General features: G+C 32.7%; 1 pseudogene; it reads left to right on the top strand.

Annotated features, from left to right (window-relative positions):
* Window positions 1-17821: 17821 nt before the first annotated feature.
* Window positions 17822-20806, top strand: LOC117908650 (annotated as a pseudogene).

Here is a 20806-nt window from a genome sequence, read left to right as displayed (position 1 = left end):
CAAGAAGAGTTATGGTAGCAAATGAATGAAGGGGTCCATGGATATGTGACCTCGGATAAGGAAGATTTTGGATTACAGTTGAGGTTTGACTATTTAGCAACTTGGAATTCTAGATTGGAAAGTATAAGGGAATAATATTGTTAATATGAGAGATATACCTTTAGTAGAATTTCTTGAAGAGTTTCTGCCTCCTAGAGTTTGGTTCTTTATATATATATATATATATATATATATATATATATATATATATATATATATATATCTTTGCCTTTTGGGTTTGACTTGGTATCAGAAAAAATTGCTTTTGAGTTTTTATTTATTTATTTTAAGGTTTTCTCAAACTTTTTTTTTAATTTTAAATTTACATTTTAATTTTATTATTATTATTTGCTTTTCAAATAACGATGTTGAACAATAAATATCAAGGTTGATTTATTTATTTATTTATTTAATGTGTTGATCCTTTTTTATATGAGTTGTTTTCTTTCTTTTATGAGATTTTTTTTTTGGTGCATTGATCATATGAGAATATTCTTTTTAGTTGTTTGTTGACTACCAACAGTTATTTACAAGTGGGTTTTATTGAGTATTCATGTTAAATATTTTTTCTGATGAAGTCAATTTGTTTCTTTTTCATTTTCATTTTTCTTAGGATGGTGTGTGGGGTTGATGTGATCAAGATTTTTCTTAAATGGGTATGGGATGTACTTGTTCCTTATTTGGTTGTAGAGAAAACTTGAAAACAAGGAAGGAAAATGAAGGTATGAGATAATCTTTTTAATTATCTCTTATATGAGGTATGGAATGTGTTGGGATTGAGCCCTTAAAAGCAAGACATGATGTAATAGAGTTAGAGTTAACTATCCCCTTGTTATCACTGTTATGCATTGACATTGATTTGAGCATCTAACTCATATCTCTTACATTATACATGACTTGGATGTATTAGAAATTGCATAGAGGATACAGGTCACGAGTTCCTTATAAGTAGATAAGTTGTCCACAACCAGTTCATGAATTTAGGCAATCTAGAGAGGCTGTAGTGCACCACCTCCTAATTGAAGGGATGACTTGTCTTGGTTGTTGGGATGGGTTTCCTATGGTGAGTGTGTTAGATATTTTTCTAATGTCCCACATGACACGTGTATGGCTTTAGTCTTTTATTAAAATGGGGTTATATGATCTAATCCCTAAAATATTGGTTATACAATTAGAGAAGTAGTTTCCTATTTTTACTTTTTACTTTGATGGGAAGTGGAGTGGCAGTTACTAAACCGCTGGCAGTTACCTAAAGGAAATAGGTCCTCTCTCTACCCATTTAAGTAGCATTGTACAGTTTCCATCATGAGTGTGTGAATGTAATTTTTCATTTAAGAGAAAGGGCTAAGAGAGAGAAATCTATCTTCTGGAGAATTCTACATTTTCAGATCAAAAATTAACTGAAGAAATTGCTATGGATTTCGGTATGTTATTTATGTTTGTAAAAATCATGATAGTCAAGATCTTGGAATTTATAAAGCATTAAGTTTACGTTTAATTTCATTTACATGTGGTATCAGAGCCCTATTGTTAAGACTTTCATGATTTTCCATTATGATCTATTTGCTAGAATCAATAATTTGGGGAAGATTTCATTTTGATATGTATCTGTTACCTTAATTCTCTAGATTCAGTTTCTAGGATGTAGTTTTTTTTTTGTTTGCCGTGTATTCTGGCTTGTGATTATCAACTCATGGTTAATGAGCGTTACATTTTTGGACATTGATTTAAGCTTTGTTTATTATAAATTATGTGGGCAACATTTTCTTTTGTAAAGACTTTTTTATTCTTATTATCATAAAGAGTCCATTGCTACATTGTTCATCCCATTTCACGTATTAAGAAAAGCTTTGAGATATTGAGAATTTTCTCTCTCGCTTTAACCTCAGTAGTTGATGACTCTGGACATCCTGCTGTGTTGATCAACTGCTGATTCCATTTGAGCCCTTGATTGGCTGTATCAATTCAAGAACATGAATACACATACACTAACTTCTGGTTGAAAAAAAAAAAAAAAACATAATTCTTGTAGATGATCATAAAATTTTGTTTCACATATTTGTATAAAATCTGCTCTTTTTGTTCTATCATAGCATATGACATTCCTTGTATCTATCCATTATAGAGCATGCTCGTCAAAATTTAATATTGCCCATAATTTGTTCTACAGTATAGAACATAGTGCACGAAATGTGTATCATTTACAAATTTGATTCATGTCTAGATTTTATAAGTGACATTTCTTGTATTGATATGTCATAATTATTTTCTATGGTTTATATGAACATGAAATTGTCACATATATGAAACTGTTTAAATGATGATGTGATGTGATTGATGATATATTGTTTTGCGAAGTGATTATTTCAACTTGAAATCCTATTTTATGAAATAGTTTGGTGATCACCAAAGTGAACCAACTAGAAAGTCATAGGTTTTAAGTTGTATTTTGGATCTTAATACTCATATCCCAAGTATTAAGAAAATAGCCTTGCAAATTTTTGAATAGGTATTTATATGTATCTTTGATCATGAGAATATTTTGGCTTGGCCCAAAGGTGCACCACTTTTTTTGTGATTAATATACTGAGGTAAAATAATTAATGTGTACCCTTAATTGAGAGTTGGAATCGGATACCCAAAGGTAACAGACCTATCGGATTATGGATACATTATTAATTATTTTTAATAGGTGAAAGAGAATGACCATAATAGTCAAAAGTTTAATTTTGTATGCTATAATTTTAATCCAAAGATGTGTTACAGTAGAACTATTTATTATTTATTATTTAACTCAAAGCATTAATGTGTGAGCATATATTTAATTGCAGTTTCAGTTCCTGTTTCGCTTCATTCGCATGCTTCATCTGTTTTGATTCTCAATGGAACAAATTTCTTAGACTGGTCTGAGTAAGTCCAGTTTCACCTAGGTGTACTGGATCTTGATTTGGCACTTCGGACTGAGAAACCGCTTGCTATTACCGAGGAAAGTAGTGCGGAAGAAAAAAATTTAAGTCACTCTTAGGAAAGATCAAACATATTGAGCATTATGTTTATGCGAATGAGTATAGCGAACAACATCAAGTCAACACTTCCTGTACATGACACTGATAAGGAATTTTTTAAGACTGTGGAAGAACGTTTTCGTTCAGCTGACAAGTCTCTTGCTGGGACATTAATGGCTGAACTCACCACCATGAAGTTTGATGGTACTCGTGGGATGCATGAGCACATCCTTGAGATGTCAAATCTAGCTGCTAAACTGAAGGCTCTTGGGATGAATGTGGATGAGTCTTTTCTTGTTCAATTTATTTTGAACTCTTTGCCTCTTCAGTATGGGCTATTTCAAATTCATTACAACACTATTAAAGACAAGTGGAATGTAAATGAATTGGCGAGTATGCTTGTTTAAGAAGAGACAAGACTTAAGCAACAATGACATCATTCAATTCACCTTATAAGTAAAGGAGCTAGTAAGAAGTGAAAGAAACCTAAGAAGGCCAAAAGGGCAGAACCACCTAAGATCAATGGGCCTCCTCAAGGAATAAAGGCTCATGAAAGGGGACAAAACAACATCAAGTTCCGTTTTTGTAAGAAGTTTGGGCATGTTCAAAGAGATTGCCACAAACGTAGGGCATGGTTTGAGAAGAAAGGTAAGCCTTTAGCTTATGTATGTTTTGAATCAAATCTTACTGAAGTTCCTTCTAATACTTGGTGGATTGACTCAGGTTCCACTATTCATGTTTCTAATTCGATGCAAGGCTTCCTTACAATCCAGACTTTAAACCAAAATGAAAGTTCCATACTTGTGGGGAATGGAGTCAAAGTTCCAGTGGTTGCTACCAGGACATTTTGTTTATTTCTAGACACTGATTGTTATCTACATTTGTTTCAAACTCTTTATGTTCCTTCTATTTCTCGTAATTTGGTTTCTATGTCTAAACTTGACCTTGAAGGTTATTCCTTTTCATTTTGTAATAGAAGATTCAGTTTGTTTAAAAATTATTCTTTTGTTGGTTCCGGTAGTTCATGAAATGGTTTGTATAAACCAAATCTTAATAGTCGTTTTGCTAAAAGCCTTCTAACCTTGCATCATAATATTGGAACTAAACATAACCTGATCAATGAAAGTTCTTCTTACTTGTGGCATAGACGTTTGGGTCATATATCCAAAGAAAGAATGAAGAGATTAGTGAAAGATGGGATTTTGCCTAACCTAGATTTTACTGATCTCGATGTGTGTGTGGATTGTATTAAAGGAAAACAAACCAAACATTCAAAGAAGGGTGCTACAAGAAGTGGAGAACTTCTTGAAATCGTCCATATGGACATTTGTGGGCCGTTTGACTCGCCATCTTTTGGTAAAGAAAAATATTTTACCACTTTCATTGATGATTTTTTACGTTATTGTTATATTTATTTATTGCATGAAAAATATCAAGCAATGGATGCCTTAGAGGTATACATTGTTAAGGTTAAAAGGCAATTAGATAAAAAAATGAAAATTATCAGATCAGGTAGAGGTGGTGAATATTATGGTAGATATGATGGATTGGGTCAACGCCTTAGCCCATTTGCTAAACTCCTAGAAAAGCATGGTATATGTGCACAATACACTATGCCAGGTATGCCTTAGCAGAATGGAGTAGCTGAAATGCGTAATCGTACATTGATGGATATGGTTAGGAGTATGTTAAGTAATTCCTCTTTACCCATTTCATTATGGATGGAAACCCTTAAGACCGCTGTTTATTTATTGAATAGGGTTTCTACTAAAACAGTTCCAAAGACTCCTTTTGAATTGTGGACAGGAAGGAAACCAAGTTTAAGGCACTTGCACATTTGGGATTGTCCAAAGGAGGCTAGGATTTATAATCCACATGAAGAGAAATTGGATTTCAAAACCATTAGTGGTTACTTTATTGGTTATCCAATGAAATCCAAAGGGCATAGGTTTTATTGTCCTAATCATAGTACGAAAATAGTTGAAACGGGTAATGCTAGATTCATTGAGAATGGTGAAATCCATGGGAGTGATCAATTACAAAAAACAAATATTCAAGAAGTTAGGGTGCAAGTCCCACTACCCATAACTTCTAAAGAAATTGTTGTTCCTACAATTGTAGAATCTTTGACAATGTTGAACAACAAATTAATGATCAATCACTCTCTAATGAGATTATCCCTAATGAACCAATTATGGAAGAACCACAACAATCAACATTAAGAAGGTCTCAAAGAGAACGTAGACCCACTATTTCTGATGATTATGTGGTTTATTTACAAGAATCTGATTATGATATTGGGACAAGTAAAGACCCGGTTTCATTTTCACAAGCCATTGGCTGTAGTGATTCTGATAAATGGATTGATGCCATGAATGATGAGTTGAAATCAATGGATCAAAATAAAGTCTAGGAACTTTTCGAATTGCCTGAAGGATATAAAGCAGTTAGTTGTAAATGGGTCTTTAAGACCAAACGCGACTCAAAAGGCAATATCGAACGACATAAAGCCAGACTTGTGGCCAAAGGTTTCACTCAGAAAGAGGGTATTGATTATAAGGAGACCTTTTCTCCTGTATCCAAGAAAGATTCACTTAGAATTATTATGGCTTTAGTTGCTTATTTTGATTTAGAGCTACACCAAATGGATGTGAAAACTGCTTTTCTTAATGGGAGTTTAGAAGAAAAGGTTTATATGGATCAACCTAAAGGTTTCTCCATAAAGGGAAAAGAACAGATGGTTTGCAAATTAAATAAGTCAATGTATGGACTTAAACAAGCTTCTAGACAATGGTATCTTAAATTCAATGATACCATTACTTCCTTCGGATTTAAGGAAAACACCGTTGATCGGTGTATATACTTGAAGGTTAGTGGGAGCAAGTTTATATTTCTAATTTTATATGTTGATGATATTTTGCTTGCCAGTAGTGATCTTGGTTTATTGCACACAACCAAGAAATTCCTCTCTGAGAATTTTGAAATGAAAGATATGGGTGAGGCAACTTACGTGATTGGAATAGAAATATTCCTTGATCGCTCATGTGGTTTGTTGGGGTTGTCTCAAAACCAATATATTGAAACAATCTTAGAGAGATTTGGTATGGAAAACTGTTCAGCTAGTGTAACCCCAATTCAAAAAGGGGATAAATTTAGTCTCATGAAATGTCCACAAAATGAATGGGAACGTAAATAGATGGAAAGAATTCCTTATGCTTATGCTGTAGAAAGTTTGATGTATGTACAAACTTGCACCAGGCCAAACATCAGTTTTGCAGTTGGTATGTTGGGCAGATACTAAAGTAATCCTGGAATGGATCATTCGAAAGCTGCGAAGAAGTGATGAGGTACTTGAGGGGAACAAAAGATTATATGCTTACTTTTAAGAGGTTTGATAATTTGGAGGTGATTGGCTACACTGATTCAGACTTTGCTGGATGTGTTGATAGTAGAAAATCAACTTTTGGTTATGTATATCTATTGGCTAGGGCAGCAATTTCATGGAAAAGTGGTAAACAAACTATTGTTGCTACATCCACAATGAAAGCTGAATTTGTGGCATGCTTTGAGGCCACGGTTCATGGTTTATGGCTGCAAAAATTTATCTTAGGGCTTGCTATTGTCAACACTATTGAGAAGCCGCTAAGGATTTATTGTGATAATTCTACAACTGTATTTTTCTCCAAGAACGACAAATACTCTAATGGTGCTAAACACATGGAGTTAAAGTATTTTGCCGTTAAGGAGGAAGTTCAGAAGCACTGGGTGTCTATTGAACATATTAATATCGAGCTCATGGTTGCAGATCCAGTAACTAAAGGGTTACCACCAAAGACATTTAAAGAACATGTTAAAAGAATGGGTCTTGATTGTAACACTTGATGCCTATTATGTTTGGATTGCAAATGTTTGTTTATGTTATTAGACATTTTGAGATCTCATTAATCATGTTTATGATTTTTTCTTGTTTTCCATTTTGTACGTACATCGATGAGATTGGATAAATGATAATAGGAAGTCTTTTACAAAGACAGTTTTTGTTGGACCAATTTTGGATACTTCTCATTTATGAACCATGGTTGATTGGATTGCTAGTGTTGTAGTACATGGAAGGGACTATGTCACCTTATTGATGTACAACAACCATGACTCATACTAGTGATTCATTTGACCATAGTATTTATGATGATCAATTTGAGTTAGAAATGGATTAGTTTTTTTTATGCGCATAATGTTGACTTCATTGGGGCTAAAATAAAGTTAGTCATATGGGACAAGTGGGAGAATGTTAGATATTTTTCTAATGTCCCACATGACACGTGTATGGCTTTAGTATTTTATTAAAATGGGGTTATCTGATCTAATCCCTAAAATATTAGTTATACAATTAGATAAGTAGTTTCCTATTTTTATTCTTTACTTTGATGGGAAGTGGAGTGGCGGTTACTAAACCACTGGCAGTTACCAAAAGGAAATAGGTCTTCTCTCTACCCATTTAAGTAGCATTGTACGGTTTCCATCATGAGTGTGTGAATGTAATTTTTCATTTAAGAGAAAGGGCTAAGAGAGAGAAATCTATCTTCTGGAGAATTCTACATTTTCAGATCAAGAATTAATTGAAGAAATTTCTATGGATTCTAGTATGTTATTTATGTTTGTGAAAATCATGATAGTCAAGATCTTGGAATTCATAAAGCATTAAGTTTACGTTTAATTTCATTTATAGAGTGCACTAGTTTATGTGATGTACATTGGATAGGACCTACAATGAATTATGACGCCATAAAGGTATTAGTTGTCATAATTCACCAAGCTACTATACTACATGGACTCTCAAACTTGAGAAGATAATTGAGTTTGTGATGAAACAATAGGAGGTTTTGACTTATGGGTGAGACCCTAAAGTGATTATATATCCTTATGGATTGGGTCACTATTGATGGAGATTGGTGGCAATAGAGGCACCATGATATCTCATGGGATTGAGATAGCGTGTCCTCTTGGGTGATCCAAAGGACACGTGATCATGAAATCTATGGTCCTAGTAATTCCTTTAGTGGAATTTGACATGTGCTCCTTGGATTTAAAGTACGTCAATTGATCCTATAATAAGTGATATCTGTAACTTAATGATTTGAGAGGTAATCTTGATAGGTGATAACACTACATTTTTTTTATTATGGACACTAGTTCATGAGGAGTCTATGTGCAGTGGATAGTAGGTCACATACTTGAGTTTCGTTTCTTATTATTTATATGGGTTATTGGAGTGCAATTGATTTTTTGTAACGGAATGTTGAATCAACTTCAGAATTGGATTATGAGGGAGTTAGTACTCCTATGGGTTCCAATGTTCCCAACTCTGAACTCATATGCCATGATGACATGATTTATGAGGTTTGGATTGGCTCTTGGTTCACTCTTATGCATAAAGGCGTTTTGATAATATTACGTAGGATTGCATTAGGAGATAGTGAATAAGGTCTTTGAATTGAGCTAATTGATTAATTAGATGACCTTATATGGTTCATTTTAGGCTAGATTAAGTGACCCAAACCCATGTGGGCTTAATTCATTTAAGCATAGTAGGAATCCACCTCTAGAGAGTGTCTAGGAATCCACCCTTCCAAAGTCCACTTTTTGGAGTGCCATGAACATGGTTCAAGTCATCATGTGGAAGACTATCGGTGAACGAGACCTCTAGACTATTCAGGCATGTTCTTCATCAAATGGATTCTAATATGGGAACATCCAAATCATAGATATGAGTACTATCTCTCTAGACCTATAGTAATAATGATTTTCATTGCCATTTTATTCCACATTTAGAGATGCCTAGGAATAGATGCATGCACTTTATGAGATCCAGGACATGGGAACAAAGTAATCTAGGGTGTACTTTGCTCTCTACAATTATTGTTTGGCAATGGGTTGATCATCTTTTTGATTTTTTATTCATGGTGCAACTCATGGAGTGGCGATGTTTTCTTTATTATTCAAGTTAATTCCAATTATTTCCCACTTGATTTTTGTTTATTTAAAAAAAAAAAATCAAAGAATTTGTTAATTCTAATACAGATAAGGGAGGTTTTGAGATAATGCTTAGGAAGAAGAGTGCATCAGTTAAAAGATATCAACATATGATTCATCCAATAATGGATGTTGCTATTACTAAGCTTTGTTTTTAGTTTGATGTTATGGGGTAGAAACGCAAAAGCAAAAATTTTTTAGTGTCCCTACTTTGCTTGTAAGATTAAAATAATATATATGTTCTTTCTTTCCACTCTTTCTTGGATGATATTTGGGATGTTTTTCTATATGTTGTTCAAGTTGTCATGTAAGAGCATAAATTTTCCTATTATAGATTTTCTTGAGAAATATAACACATGTTGGAACTTTGAATGGATGGATGAAAGGTGCCACCGGTGTAAACTATTTATGCAATGCTTTTAGTTATTTCATTTAATTTGGTTATGATTTTAATTATTTATATATTTTTTTGTAGGAAGAATTTAAGAATTTTACTTATGGCACATCAAGTGGTGGACATTTTGAAGATTAGAAAGAAAACCATCAAGTATGAAATTTTTGCTAATAGTAGAGGTCTTTTATTGAAATTGTTTTATTTAGTTTCCTAATAATATATTTTTTCAATAGTTTAACCTAATTGTATTCAATTGTTAGTGGTATCCTATCTAAGTGTATTTCATAGCTTCTATTTCTATTTCTATTTATAAAAGTCAATATTTTTATTTATTATATATATAAAAAAATTGTATAACATGATCTAGTACATGATAGATAATAACTTCTATCAAAAGGTATTAACTTATAATGAATAATGGCACCAATGAAGAAGGTATTAGTGTCACTTAAAGTTTGGAGCATTACTAATATGATGTCATTAGCTAACTTATATTATAGAATGATTGAGAATAATAATTTAAAAAAAAAATACCATAAAGGATAAGATGCTTCAGGGCTACCTAATCCTATAGTTAGAGGGCATTGGTGTCACTTAATATTCCCTAAAATTCTAGTGGATTTTCTCATTTAGAAATGGTGCCTCCATATAGAATTTTTGTGGTTCATGATGCTTTGCCTACACATGATGTTGGATTTGTTCATGTTTGATACCTAACCTTCATGTTTTAAGCATTTATTCTTACATTTATGTATGTTACTAATTGAAATTTTTTGTTAGGTGTTGTCAATTGAATTTTATGTTGCTTGTTAATTTTCTTCTCTTAGATCCAATTGATTTTTCTTAAGAACAATGAGTCTAAATTTGTAAAATTGGAAGTTGTAAACCATTATTACCATTGTTACATTTTGAGATTTCTTTAAGCAATGATGTATAAAAAAATTATCTTCATTTTGCAAATAAATAAATAAAAGACTCTCTCTCCCATATTGTTATGGGAATTTGTGGTATAATCTCCCTCTCCCTTTCTCATATACGTACATAGGCATGGAATGCCATGGCCATGGAAAAAGAATTGCACAATTGCACTGTAGAATGAGAGCTATATTGCAACTTTCTTCAGTGGCTTGAACTACAGAATGGGTACTCTATTGCAACTTTCTTCTGTGGCTATTATTAGAGGATCAATTGGCAAAGAGAAAAGAGACCCTTTTTTTTTTTTTGAATGTCCTTTGAGTCATTTATTTAAAATAGATAATTTTATTTTTGTTTAAGTTTGATCTACATAGATACAAATAATTCTTCTAATAAAGAGTTGGTTGGTTGTCAATATTGTTAGAACTACTTATTTTTTAGACAATAAATCACATACGTTCTATGCTTGACAACTTTGAAGAAATTTATTTTAAATTCTACAAGCTAATAGCTCATGTATGTCAGAAAAAACTACACACCATCCAAATGTGAAGACAATATAGTCAAATTGTTGCAAATAGGTGAAAGGAGTTCAATCCCAGAGAGCCCTTTTTGAGGGTGAAAAATAGTGAGAATATTCTTGTAAAGCCAAGTTTTTTTACTATATCTCATACAAAGTGAAGCCTTCCTTGGACCACTTGATTCATTTTCTTTTATATTGGAAAAGTAGTTGTTTCTATTATTCATGTAAGAAACTTCAATTCAAGATGGTTGCAAGCTCGAGATAGGATTTGGAGCATATGTTCATGGTGGGGTGCCCATGTAGGCATTTCATGCCTTTTCTGGAGAACTCTCCAGATTTACTCTTTTACATTTCTAACACACATAATTGAAGCCCATTATCCATAATCTAGCACATGATAGATAATATAAACCAACAACCAAATTAATCAAGACATTTGGTCTCGTATCTGAATGTTTATACATCAATAGGCATTGTCTTTCTAGTTCTTTTCAAGATCCAAAGCATGTCCAATTTTATTTTTTGTTTTTTTTGAGCTTTTGAGATTTGATTCATAAAAATTAGAGCTATTTATTGGACATAAATCCCAAGAATAATGCCTTACATTTGTATTTCCTATTATTATAATTCTATAATATATGTTATGGATTCATTCCGCTTAGAGGGGACCCATAAGTGTGTTAGTGATCATATTGCATTATTGGAAGCAATCGTTGCCCTTGCAATCTTTCTACAACACATGATTTTTGAGCTAGTTCCTATTGAAAATTTTAGGATGACTATTGGAGCTATTATTAAATTATTTTGTAAACTTTTATCCTTCACTTCATATATAAATCTTTTGGTAATAATAAATAACATGTTTATGTAAAAAAAAAAAAAAAAAAAAAACTAGTCATTCATGCAAGTTAATTTATTTTCTTATATCTTGATACATTGAACTTGAAGTTCAATTTTGTCATAAGGCATTCATTAAGGTGTTCTGATCTGTCCAGGTAAGAGAAAGTAGTAATAACTAAACCGGCTTTCATAGATTTCACCATTGTTTTGCGCTATATATGGATGAGTATTTTGTAGTCTACTTAGGAGAGCTGAAGGAAAATGTAGAGTTGTTACCTTAGCATATTTTGTATTAAGAAAATCATCCTCAAGCCATATTCACAATTATCTTCATTCAAGTTTTAGGACATTGGTTTCATGATATATGGATTATAATTAGTTGACCGATAGGTAAAAATGTAGTACACCTGTTGTGATGTATGGAGAGCAGTAAGTAATATGAATGTTTTTTCATTCAAACTTTCATGGATTATAAGCACCTTTTGGGATCACATTTAACTCTATGTTTACATAGAAGTATTAGAAACAAAATATTAAAGAGAAATATAAACTTAAAAGGGTTTATTACCATGAGGCATGAGCCCTTGATGTGATATCTTGGAATGGTGATGCATTAAAATTTAGTTTTTTTTCCCCTTAAAAAAAGGTAGCTTCTCAATCAAAATTTATCTCACTACTTTCCATTAGTATATTTTACTCATTTTTTCTTCCAATGTTTGGAAACAAGGATTGTTGAATGATAAGGATCTGATTATGAAAGAATCTAGATTTTATAAATATCATCATTTAGTAGTGTCAAAATTTCCTTCTATACATTTTATGTTAGGACAAATCAACTTCTGCTTTACAGAATATTTGCTTGTTTTCCTTTTTCTTCCTTTTATAAAAAATTAATTAAATAATGGGTATAGTTCATTCTCATTCTATTTTGTTAGTTTCTGTCCACATTTCTGTCCACCCCCCCCCCTAAAATTGCATTCTTCTCCTTCATTTTGAACGGAAATAAATTTAAGAGAATGAAATGGTATTACATGGTTGCTAACCTAATATAGTAAAAGAATGACATTCAATTCTTCCTTGTCCATTCTATTAGTTGAGGAGTTCCTTTCCTAATGAGCATTTCAGTTAACATATGTTAATAAAATAATAAATACATAAATTGATTTGGTGGCATGGCCTTCCTCTTTCAAATGTGAGGTCTTAGGTTCAAAACCTTCCATCACACTCTAAAATTTAATTTTCCTCAAAATTGAAATGCAGGTTGTGACGCATTGAAGTGTTGGGCTAGATGGGAGACTAAATTGAAATGCAGCTTGTGACACACTGAAGTGGTGGGCTAGATGGGAGACTATAACCTAGGGCCCATAGGGCTGATAATATGAAATGCACAGGCGACGAGAAACTATAAGTTGGGGCCCATAAACCAATTTTGGGTGATTTTTCCAAAAAAAAAAATTGCTAAAAAAATTGGTGATTTATTGCTGAAATATCGATGAAAAACACAACCAACGCGGATTAAATGAAAAACTCGATAATTTCTCGCCATATATTGATATACCAACGATTTATTCATGATTTTTTTCTGAAATTTTGTCTCTTCGATATATCACCACCCAATATAGTTTCCATGTTTCTCGATACATGACATATCATCAATATTTATCGAAAATTTTATCCTTGGGTTGGATTGACTTTAGGTTCACTTTTATGCATAAGGGTGTTTTGGTGATTATGAAAAATTGCATAGAGGAAAGTGAACAAGGTCTTTAGATTAGGCTAACTGATTAATTAGTAGGTTTTGTTGGGTTAATTAATCAATTAGAACCTGTTTGGGCTAGATTAAGTGACCCAAGTCCTTAATGGATTCAAATCACTTAAGTATAGTGGAGAACCCTATAAATACCCCATTTCCATAACTTTTTCTAGAGAGTTGTCTTCCATCTCCAAAAAGAGAGAGAAATAGAGAGAGAGCCATAACCTCCACTTTATCTTTTATTCCTACTAAAAGAGTGTCAAGATCAAGGTTTGAGTCATTCAGTGAAAGATTCAAGGTTTATGAAGCTTCCTGCGACTTCGTTCTTCATCTTCATCAAATGGATTTGATTATGGAATTTCCGAATCTTATATATGGTTTTTGTTAGCATATCCTAAATCCATATAAATTTAAAAAATGCAATTCTTTTATTGTGCATATAAGTTAGAAAAGTTTAGGATAGTAATGCATGTTCCTAACCTAATCGAGGCGTGGGAAATAGAGAGATTCGGGTTTTTCCCATTAGAGCTTTGCCTCAATCAACTCCATTGCATCCTACACATATGGAGACATTCTAGCTTGAATAGATAGATTAGAAAAATATGTCTTCATATTGTAGGTGTTTGGAGAGAAAGAGGAAGGCCCATCATATGGCACTCATTGGGGTTTGTTTTTTTTTTTTTTTTTGGGTTGATTTTCATTTGTATTATATTGTTTATTTATTTTTATTATGAACCAATTATTATATATTTAAATGAAAATATGATAAATTTTAAACTTAAATTGAACTTACATACATTGGATATTATATCGCTTACATGATACTATATAAAAATTAATTAACTAATATAATAATTTATAATGGCAATTTTTTTAATAAATTAAACAAAAATATTTTTATATCAAATTAAAAATACCAATTATTTAATTCACACACACACACACACACACACACACACATATATATATATATATATACATAAGCTTATTAACCACTTCCATATTAATAAAAAGAAAATAAGAAATAATATATTAAATTTATGATATTAAATTTATTTTCAAAATTTAAAATAAAACAACAAAATTTAAGTCAAGTGCAAAATAGCAGTCAACAACTATGACTTTAAATTTAAGCTTGAAACCGTAGTTTGTGATTACAACTTTAAAATCAAGTTCAAAACCATAGTCATCAACTACAACTTTAAATTTAAACTTGAAACCATAGTTGGTGACTATGATTTTGAAGTCAAGTTCAAAACTATAGTCACCGCCTACTCTTTTAGGCTTAAATTTAAAATTGTAGTTGATGACTACTGTTTTGATTACTTAAAAAATAAAAATTAAAACCATAATTGTTGAGAAACCCCAAATTTCTCCATTCCCAGGCCTTGGATCATTAAGGTGCATGTAATCCTATCATAGGTTCTCTAGATCTAAGAAAAACAGAAATAATAACATTTGAAACCAACAATAATACCATATATCTAGAGAAAAATGCCATACTTGTGATTCGAATGTTCTAGGATTGATTTCTATCAGTGTAGAATACTTTAAATTTCGTAGAAGATCTTGTAAACTCAATCATCTTCCACTCATTGACTTCTCCATTAGTTCAAACATTAAGATAGTGTAGATCTTAAGGTTGAAGGCTAGAGTTTTTTCTTTTTGGACTAAAAGGAAAGACAACAAGATTGAAGCCCTAATCCCTAAGAAGGGTATATATATAGGCTTTCTATTAGGCTTTTGTGACTTGAGCCCACCATGGGCTTAGGTTGCTTAATTTAGGCCAAAAGGTAGTTAATTATTAATTAACACAATAGGGCTCCAAATAATCAATTAGCCCAATCCAAATATACCACTTACTTATCCTTGTGCAATTTTGCGTAATTACCAAATGTCTTTATGCCCACAAGTGAACTAAAAACCCATCCAACCCTTATAAACAATGTTATTAAGGAATATGAGTTCAAGTGAGGACCATTAGGACCCATAAGATAGTATTAGCCTCCTCAGAATCTAATTTTGAAGTTGACCTAATATCCCACTACAAATAATTAATTGCACTTTAGTATCCTATGTATACTATAACAAGACATCAAGTGTTTGGGTTTGTGATCTGCTATCCACTGTATATAGTCTCCCCATGAGCTGGATGTCTTTAGTCTAATAAGGTGGAAGCTATCAACCTTTTAAGACTATCTATACCATCCATGAGTTATAGATTCTCCTGTTATGTGATCAAATGACATATTCTAACTCAGCAAGAGCATATCTCAAATTTCACTAAAGGAGTTACTTTAGGCCCACAAATTTCATGATCATACGTCCTTAAGATCACCCAAGGTGACCCACTATCTCAAAGTTTATGAGATATCATGGTGACTCTATTGAAAATACTTATTCTATTGACTTCCATTAATAGTGACTCAATCCATAGAAAATACATGATCACTTTAGGATCTCATCCATAGGCAAAAGCCATCGCTAACTTTTGTACAAGCTCAATATTCTCTCAAGGTTGAGAAATAATACAGTGTAGCAACTTGGTGAAGTCATGACTACTTGATAGCTTTATGTCATGGCTCACTATAGGTCTTATCCAATGTGTAACCATACATACTAGTGCACTCACCATGGGAACCCTATCCTGATAGAAAAAGCCAACTATCCCTCTAATTAGACAGTTGTGCACTAGAGCCTCAAATAGATTGCTTAAGTCCACGAACCAACTTACTATCTGATAGCACTACCTCAAATGCACTACACACTAGTGCATCACCTCTAATTAGGAGGTTGTGTATCAACTTGGTGAAGTTATGGCTAATTATTTGGTTTCACTAATTACACCCCCCCCCCCTAGTTTATGTCAGCTAATAACAAAATAAGAGGATATGATACTCAAGGATAGTAGAGATAATATAGAGAGGTTAATAGCTTTTACCTTATTAGATTACAAACATCGATTCATGAAGTCTCTACATAAAGTAGATAGTAAGTCACAAATTTGACAAATTAAAAATTAGATTTAATCAATTTATCTCGATGTGATTTTATTGGGCACTAAGTGTATTTGAATCTCTTGAGTGGAGTATTGAGTTAAATTCAAAATTAGATTTCAAGAGAGTCGTTATTTTCCCATAGGTCCCAATGGTTTCGTTCAAACTCATATTCTATGTTAACATAAGGTTATGAGATTTTATGGAGAATTAATAATTTACATGCATAAGGGTGTTGGTAATAGTATAAGATTACACAAGAATTTATGATTAATTGTTTTGAGTTTTTTTGGATCGAGCTAATTAATTATTGGAACTCATTAGGATTGATGAATTACTTAAGATCTAGTGGGCTAGATTAAGTAACTAAACCCATCTTAGGCTAAAGTTAGTTAAACCTAAAAAAGAATCTATATAAAGCCTTTGGCTTTTAAGATTAGATTTCAACTACTATAAACAAATCCTAGATTTTTTTCTCAACAATCAAGAAATCACTACTATGTATTTGTCATTTTCTTTTATGTTGCCAAGATTAGCCAGGTGTCCAGACCTACACTGATGCAAGCATAAACTCAGAGCTGCAAAGTTGATTGAATTGATCAGGTCTTTCAAATGATACCTGCCTGCCTAGCAAGAAAAAGTATTCATGTCAGTTTCTAAGCAAAGAAAGGTATTCATATTTGTTTCTATGGCATTGTAAAACTATTACAAGCTTTTGTATGTTTCTATTTTCTTTATTAGGCCCTTTACTTTCTTAATTTTATAAGTATATTTCTCTGGTAACCCATCTTTGTCACAAGACATATTATTTAGCGAAGAGCCATTACATGACAATGGAATATGGCCTTGGATATGTCTTCTGGTAACCCATCTTTGTCACAAGACAACTGAAGATAAACATATACTAAAGGGAAGCAGCATGTCCGTAGAAAAATCTCCACTATTTTTTATTTTATTTTATACTAGTGACAATTGATGACTTGTCCTTTCAAAATTGTTGTGATACACAGATAAATGGAGGTTTCTGTCGTTTGTATTTGTCTATGGTTTTTTGTTAGAAAAATAAAAATATAGACAAAGACATAATTAATAAACCCCTGGCAAATTGCTTATTAATAAACCCCTGACAAAGACAGACATAATTGCATATTATTTAAGGGTAGACATGATATATCATTGCTTATTAATAATTGTATAATGACGTGTCCACATTTTTTTGTTAGAAAAAGGAAGAAAAAACAGACAAAGACTGGTTAATAATTGCTAATAAAAAACCATATATGATGGAACATTATAAAGTTGTTCCCAAACCTCTCTTGAAAACATTCTCAAACATGGAAATGAAGCAGCTGAACTTAGTTGCCTTATCCTTTGCTTTCATCACTATCCTAATATATGCATGGAGGATACTGAATTGGATGTGGTTGAGGCCGAAAAGGCTAGAGAGGTGCCTTAAACAGCAAGGTCTGGCTGGAAATTCTTACAGGCTGTTGCATGGGGACTTCAAAGAAATGTTCATGATGATAAAGGAAGCAACTTCAAGACCCATCAGCATCTCTGATGATATTGTGCAGCGTATCGCACCTTTTCATTACCATTCCATCAAGAAATATGGTAAGCGCATGGATTTTTTATTTCCATCAAGAAATATGCATGGTATTAAGAAAAAAGATAGATCCTTATGGCCTTTTTCTCTTTTCAAAATTAATGTCAAGTTTAATGCTAAAAATAATGCCTAATACAAATAAGAAATTTTGAATTTTGAATTAAAAATCTGATTTTCGAATGTATGGATTTAAAAATAATGCCTTTTTCTATAACCTAGCTCCCACCAATTTTGTGAACCAACCAATACTTTTGACGTTGATATTCAAATTTTCTTATTTTTATTGCATTGAGGGGTCTTGAAATGAATACATCCTACTTCTTAATTTTTTTCTCTTATGGCTTTTACATCAGTAATAAAGGAATGTAGCTTTAGTCACTCCTATTCAACTACTACAAAACCCATTATTTGTTAAAAATAGAAATCCTAACATTAGAAAAAAAAAAAAAAAAAAACTTCTACCATTAAAAATAGAAATCAAATTAAATCAAATTTACTTTCTAACATGATTATTATGATTTGCATCTACCCCTGAATTTCAAATTTTCAAGGTGAAGTTCTTGCATCTATATTAGTGTCCATCCTTGACCTTAAGTAGGTTTCTTACGTTTCAGTAATGCCCATAAAAATGCAGGTAAAAGTTCTTTTATATGGATGGGCCCAAAACCAAGGGTCAACATTATGGAGCCTGAACTGATAAGGGATGTTTTGTCCATGCGCACTGATAAGGGTTCATGCACTTGTGAAGCTGCTTGTTTCTGGACTACTTTTTTTGGATGGTGAGAAATGGGCTAAACATAGAAAGATCATAAACCCCGCATTCCGACTAGAAAAAGTGAAGGTAATTTTTTGGCTCCAAGTTGCTAATTAGAAAATTTGACCATAGCTTCCATCCATAATTGGGACCACTATCTTGCTCCTGTGCATGGTCTAACATACAGTGACTTACTGGATGATTTTAAGGAAGCAATCAGTTAAATGCTTACTTCAAAAGTTGAACCATAAGTTTAGTGTACCTTTAAATTGGATGTTGGGGTGTTCTTGTTGGTTTATTATTTATTTACATTCTGCATGTTTTAATTTGTTATAGAAAATGTTACCCGCATTTCATTTGAGCTGTAGCGACATGATAAGCAAATGGGAGAGGAAGCTCTCAACAGAGGGGTCATGTGAGTTGGATGTTTGGCCCTATCTTCAAAATTTGACAGGTGATGCGATTTCGCGGACAGCATTTGGTAGTAACTATGAAGAAGGAAGAATGATATTCGAACTGCAGAGAGAGCAAGCGCAACTTTTGGTCCAGTTCTCAGAGTCAGCTTTCATTCCAGGATGGCGGTAAGCTTAAAATATTTAACCTTTTCTGTCCTAAAGGATGAAATTTTGCCTGAGAGAAAATCAAGAGGACTATTTTTCTGCATGAAAATTACCCTTTTGTTTTTTTAGCTCATGTTTCGCTTACTAGGATTATTTACATGCAGGTTTTTGCCTACAAAGTCCAATAAGAGGATGAAGCAAATTAGAAAAGAAGTAAATGCATTGTTGTGGGGTATTATCGACAAAAGAGGGAAGGCAATGAAGGCTGGCGAAACTCTTAATGACGACTTATTAGGTATACTACTGGAATCCAATTTTAAAGAAATTCAAGAACATGAAAATGACAAGAACGTTGGAATGAGTATCAAAGATGTCATTGAGGAGTGTAAGCTATTTTACTTTGCCGGTCAAGAGACTACCTCAGCTCTGCTTCTATGGACAATGGTTCTATTGAGCAAACATCCAAACTGGCAAGCTCGTGCAAGAGAAGAGATTTTACATGTTTTTGGGAACAACAAACCCGAAGGAGATGGACTGAATCACCTTAAAATTGTGAGTATTAATCTAATATTCGTAATTTGCACCAAAATAATCTACTTACACAGTGCTTAATTTATCAAATTTTGAGTAACAACGAAGATAGGTTATTCTTACATCTTTTCTGTTTGATCACAAAAGGTCCATATATAATTTATAACAAATTCTCTTTTACATGACTATGTTAAAAGGTTTCCTTCATTTCTTTAAGTGTGCATATTAATGATTAAATTAGGTCATAAATTTTCATTTGATGATTCTTAAAATTTCTCGAAATGCAGGTTATGATGATTCTTCATGAGGTTCTTAGGCTATATCCACCGGTCCCCTTTCTTTCTCGAAGTGTTTCTGAGGACATCCAAGTAGGAGACATGTATTTACCTGCTGGAGTGGATGTCTCCTTACCAACAATCCTGGTACATCATGATCGTGAAATTTGGGGAGAGGATGCAAGGGAGTTCAATCCAGAGAGGTTCTCCCAAGGAGTTTTGAAGGCAATGAAAAGTCCAGTTTCATTCTTCCCCTTTGGTTGGGGTTCTCAATCATGCATTGGACAAAACTTTGCAATATTGGAAGCTAAAATGGTGCTTGCAATGATCCTACAGCGCTTCTCATTCAGCCTTTCACCATCCTATTCTCATGCTCCTTCTAGTCTTGTTACTTTGATACCCCAATATGGTGCACACTTGATTTTACATGGGATCTAGGATTAGTCTATGTTATCAGTCATTTATGGATAATATTTTGTATATATGCTACATGTAGGTTTTTTTTTTTTTTTTTCAAATCCAAATGCTAACAACATATGAGTGCGGATTGGATAACATGCTTAAAATTTGGTTTTCATGGATTCA

Source organism: Vitis riparia, chromosome 19, assembly GCF_004353265.1.
Source record: "Vitis riparia cultivar Riparia Gloire de Montpellier isolate 1030 chromosome 19, EGFV_Vit.rip_1.0, whole genome shotgun sequence".
NCBI lineage: Eukaryota > Viridiplantae > Streptophyta > Magnoliopsida > Vitales > Vitaceae > Vitis > Vitis riparia.
Note: the sequence above shows the minus strand (reverse complement) of the source record. Positions and strands in the feature narration are given on the sequence as shown.